The sequence below is a fragment of the Sinohyriopsis cumingii genome, chromosome 11 (genome assembly GCF_028554795.1).
Source record: "Sinohyriopsis cumingii isolate HCF-2022 chromosome 11, ASM2855479v2, whole genome shotgun sequence".
Taxonomy (NCBI): Eukaryota; Metazoa; Mollusca; class Bivalvia; order Unionida; family Unionidae; genus Sinohyriopsis; species Sinohyriopsis cumingii.
The window spans coordinates 74721954-74727953 of record NC_142971.1 but is presented as its reverse complement, the minus strand read 5'-3'; positions in this window follow the sequence as shown (position 1 = coordinate 74727953).

The window sequence follows — 6000 nt, the reverse complement described above, 5'->3', positions numbered from 1 at the left end:
CATTGATATCTGTAATAAACTCGATGACATTTTTTTTAGCGATCGCTGATGCATTCTCGTTGAAATCTTTCAACACCTCGTAGCATCGTTGATCATCTACGCTAGGAGCAACCAAATACAACTTATCCCACTTCATCCATCTCATTATTAAATTGAGTAACAATTGCGTCTTGCCGGATCCAGATGGTCCGATGATAATCATCCGGATCGAGTTTGGTAACGCTGCAACATGCTTAACTGGTTCTCTTGTTTTAGTCGCTGAAAAGTCAATTATATTCATGTCTCTATACATAAATTATGGATCTATATTGTGTAAAGTCTAGAGTGCGTACTGGCACAAATGATATGACAACCGTTACAACAAGAAATAACAGATCGGCGCTTACTGGCAAGTGTGCACAATGCGGTATAAAGAAATTTAGATTTATTTCTATTAAACCCGGGGATGTTTTAAAAAAAAGCGAGGAGGTGATATTGCAGCCAAGTTATCAAAACTCCCCGGAACCCCGTGGGCAAAGTATCCAGGAGAAAAACACCTCCCAGGATATAGCTACTGTGGCCCCGGAACACGATTAGATATCAGACTCGATGATCAAAATCAACCCCGGCCCGGTGAGTATCCAATAAACGCTATCGATAAGGCGTGTCATGCTCATGATGTTGCTTACAAAAGTAGCGATCTGCAACAGCGTCATATCGCGGACGTAAAATTAATTCACGCGCTAAATGCTATTCCTGATAAATCCTTCAAAGAAAAATTAGCCTCATGGTTGGTAAAATCGGCTATGAAAGGTAAATTAATGATTGGAAGCGGAGCTTCTCGCGCTGGTAATTGAAAACGCTAGCGTTTATAATAACAACATGGAATCCATCTATTATTCTCCGAGAGGATACTGGAAGGGAAAGGCCGCAATTGGTAAGCTTGCAAGCGCTGCAAAGGTAACAAAGGCCACTGCGGCTAATTGGTTATCCAGACAGGCTATATGGCAAATCTATCTACCACCGCCTAAACAAATCAACTTCTCGCGCTTTGATGTCAGCGTACCTAATGAAGTTCATCAGGCTGATATACTATTTTTGCCGCATGACAACGGTTACAAATACGCGCTAACCGTAGTTGATGTTGCGAGTCGATACAAACAAGCGGAGCCGTTTAAAACAAAGTCAGCAACTGAAGTAGCCGCTGCGTTTGAAAGAATTTATCGAAGAGGTCCTCTGCGCTGGCCAAATTTATTACAAGTTGATCCTGGTAGTGAATTTCGCGGCGCTGTTTTATCAACGCTGAAACATCATAGCGTCGCGATACGACGAGGTCATACTGCGCTACATCGTGATCAGGCAATTGTTGAACGATTCAATCGGACTGTTGCTGAACGGTTATTTGGATATCAATACGCGAAGGAATTCATCCAAGAAAAACGATCTCGTGAATGGGTCAAAAGGTTGCCAGGCGTAATTGCAGCCTTAAATAACGAGATTACCCGAGCAATCAACATGAAGCCCAGCGACGCGATTAAATACGAGTATATACCCGGAAGATCAAAAATAGATAGCGTTTCCAAGCCGATTCTCGGCGATGTCACCGTGAGATATCTATATGAACCAGGAGAGCTTGAAGGCGGTAAAAAAAGAGCTACTGATCCTATCTGGAGTGTTACCACACATAACATATCAACGATAACACGATCAACTGGTAGACCACCGATCTATAGACTGGATTCAACTGCTCCTCAGCGCGGATTTACACGCGAGCAACTACAAGTGATACCTGACGATACTCAATTACCCCCGCGTGGTCTTAACTAGCGCCGTTGCGTCTATTGCACTCAAGACAGGTCAACCTCACATTGTTTTTGACATGACCGAGACTGTTATCGATCCTGTCCACGGTAAATTGGCGAGCGTCTTTATCCGAATAACGCCAGCGCATTACACAATTACAACTCGCGCAGTGATTATTCTGTTGTTGTCGTAACGCAATTATTAATTCGGCATCAATATCAAAACGCCGCTGTTTTTTTTTATCCTGTTGGCGGTAACCCGAGAGTTTTCTATCAATGACGCTTGCATCGATGATGTCGTTGTCGTCACTGACTCCGTCAATAACAATTCTTCGAAGCTGATTTATCCTCCGTACTCTGGACACTGCAAGATAGACTAGATTCGACCATTCGATGCGATTATCAACCATCCAAACAATTGTGTCCGTGATGGTTAGTCCCTGCGAGGAATGTATTGTTGTTGCGTATCCTAGCGTCCACGGGGATTTATCAGCACGTAGCGCGTCCTCGACGACGCTGATATCAACGAGCACAATATCATTCAGCACGAGAATTTGTTTTTCTGTCCGGCCTGGAATTTCAACTTCAATGTTCTGCCGCCGTGTGTCCGCGGGTCTATAGCATAACGGCACTGGACGCGTTGGAAACTTTTCCTTATGCAACGTAAACAACTTTCGCTGAAGTGTGTCTCTGACTATCTTTCTACTCGCTACAATTAAATCGTTTGGTCTCCATGTTTCCCAGAATTCATTTAACGGCGTTTCCGGAATCACCTCGCGGATTATTTCACATTGAATTCTATCCGGCTGTAATCTGATTAATTTTTTAACCCCGCGCAGTTGTTCATCAAGTGCCCGGTAATCAGTATCGGTTTCTTCATAATAGTCCACAAAACCCTTTAACCAATCATGTGGACCCTCGCCGACAAATGGTGGTGGTTGGCCATGGTCGCCACACATGATTACCGCTGTATTCGCGAGCAGCAACCAATCAAGAAACATTCGTAAAACATCTAACGAAACAGTACATATCTCATCCCAGATGATAACCCCAGGAATAAATTTTTCCCCCATTCGATCAGGAGTCCACTCACCGCCGCTGTATCGAAAAAAGCTGTGATAAGTAACGGCGTCAACATTTCGTTGTTTTATCTCTCCCGCTAGTCTATGGGTCGGTGTAAGCACGATCATACTTGCCCGCGTTCGAAATAATTCAATTGCCCGAGTCGTCTTTCCTGACCCGCCACAGCCGCTTAAATAAACCGTATTGTGCCTACAAATTGGATCAGAACACGGTGGTGCATTAGACCATTCTGACAATTCATCACCGCGTAGGTAATTGTTTTCAACGGTGACATCTGCTGACGGGGAATAATCGCGTCGTATTTCATTTTTAATTCTCCATGTACCCCAACTCTCGTCCGGACTAGTAAACTCGGCTACGTTTTCCTTATACGCTACGTCAACATAAAACGAATCAACGGCTACTCTAACGGCGGTGTTAGGAAATCTATTTATCATCGAGAATAAATTGATAGCGGCGTAACCCAGCATAGACGCCCTCAAATGCGGGTATGCTGGGCTGTCTCCATCGCTGTAGGTAACAACTGTACCCAACCTTGTTCCATTGGACAAGAAAGCTGTTTCGCAGTTCACGTATCTATTTTTCGCCACTGCGTCCTTGATTACGAAATCATATTCTGCGTCATCTATAATCAGCCGTGAGCAATATCGTTTGTAGTCGCAGTTTTTTCCACCTTGTGTGAACTTACCAATTATTCTTCTACCGAGATCTTTTGCCTCGCGGTTTCGTTGGTTGAATATCCTCCTGGACCATTCGATGATATATTCCTCGTCGGCATCAATGTGTTTTCTGGATTCGTCAATTATGCTATCTAGACGCTCTGGTTCTGGTAACCAGACTTCAGTCTACGCCCGGTATGATATAATCGCGTCACTGACAATCAACGAAACTAGCATGCTACAATCAATCATATACCGTAGCAGCGCTATTGGCAGCCACTTCTTTTCAGCCATGTGTCTACCGATCCAAATATAGCAACAGCGATGGAGTCCTGCCGCGAACTCAAATGATACTATGCGAGCGAATCCGGTTAAATCAAAATCAGGCAGTGGTCCATTAATAGCAACACGAGTCATTTCATGTCTGGGGTGTCCAAATCGTCTAAAGTACTCAGCGGCGGATCCATACCCGAGAAAACTCGCTGGATAACAGGCAACCATATCAACCGAGATCATAGCGTCGCGGTTGTATTCAGTGTTCCATAGTCCACCGTGATAGTATTCCAGACAACTGGATTGTACATCCGGTAGAAATTCCTTGCGCGTTGGACTCCACGCATTTTTCCTTGCTGCAACATGAGCCGCAACCGATGAAATCGTAAAACAATTTGTTAGCAGTTGTTCATCATGCTCTTCAAATTCCATGGCGGTTTTTTTCATCCTGTTGTGAAATGCTTCAGTGCGATATAATTCACCGTTTGGTCTTACAAACTGATCAAAGGTATCAGCGCTGAGAAGTAACCACACTGATACAGGGTCGTTTTTACACAAACAAGCAATAGCATCAAATAGTTTCCTCTCCGCGAGAAACCCGTTCTCTTCCAGGAATTCCCCCGGGATATACTTTACCGTTCTATCCCGTGGAAACACTGTGATCGCGGGCGTCCATGCGTGTTCGTTATGATCAATAATTTTGATTGGGGCCCCATTTGATTTATACTTTGATTCGTATAATACTTCACCGGTTATCGTTGTAACGGTTATTGGAAATCTCAACGACGTTTCTAATCTCGCTATGTCGCTGATGGTTGCTCCACGCTCTTTTACGGTTAGTTCCCACTGGTTGATTTTGCTACGTCGTAAATCAGTCAATTTGTTTCCTCGACATGCATTTGTAAAATGCTCTGTTACTCGTTCTGCTACACAATTTATCCCCGTTGACTGTTTCATTGGTTTCAGTTTTCCGATATCAGGTTTCTTATTTAACGGGTATATTCCATAAACAACTGCTGTTTCAGGATACGCCCGTTCATAGTATGGTCTGTCAATTCCGGTTAACAGCCCCGGCTTGGAGTCGCGGCTAACAATGACTGTTTTCTTGTCGCTGAGAACTGGTTCAAATTTATCACGTATGATCCAATTACCTGATTCCACCCGGACAATGAATTTTACTCTGAAGAAATACTTTTTACCGTCAAGTTGTGATATTATCGTTGCTGCGCGGTTGTCGTTCATGGTAGCATCAACAACGCCATCAATTCGAAATGTTGACCAACTATGAGATGCGCCATCACGCTTGAATTCATCGATACAATCGCGTATTTTACTCAATAGGGTTCTATCGTTTATTAACGCTTTTGGTGCGTCCTTGAGGACTCTATCGAGATTGAACTTAATATTTTTCCAGGGCTTAATTGCTGCTAATCTCTCGAACTCATCCATATAATTAAAACAAGTATTTAAATGAAAGAATATAGTATAATGAATCACTGCAAATGGTTGATGATTGGGTCGACAACCCCGTGCAATAAATCATGTAGAGGCGAATTCTGCGGGTATCATTTACAAAGCGTTCGTAATGGTTCTCTTGGCCCCCTCCCGTGCTTGGTTTGTCACGTCGGTGTAAGAGGAAAATCGCAGTTGTGTATCAATTGTGGCGGAAAGTGATACAGGGAACTAAAACGCTATTATGACAAGAGAATTAAAAACGCCGTCATTGACCCCACCGCCGACTTCGTCATCAAAACCCCCCAAGACTACGTTGAAAGATTTATAATTAAACCAAATAATAAATTAGACAAATAGTATTATTATACAAATGGACCAAGAATTTCAGCCGCATCCTGTGCTCGTCAATTACGAGGCATCTCGCGACGGCATTGTTAGAAACCGCAAACTGAAGAAGCCGGTTGGTACCGTAAGTAATCAGGGGTATCTGATGTTTGGTGCCGGAAAGAAGAAGTACCATGTTCATAGGGCGGTATTTGAGGCATTCAACGGATTAATCGAAAATGGACTTGTGATTGATCATATTAATAATAATAAGACTGATAATTCTCTTATAAACTTGCAAGCTGTCTCGCAGAGTCAAAATACCAAAAAAGGCCAAACCGGTAAATACCCAAAGAAAGCAAAACCCGTAAAGTCATTTGATACAAGAACTCACGAGGAAAAAATATTTCAGTCGATGAATGAAG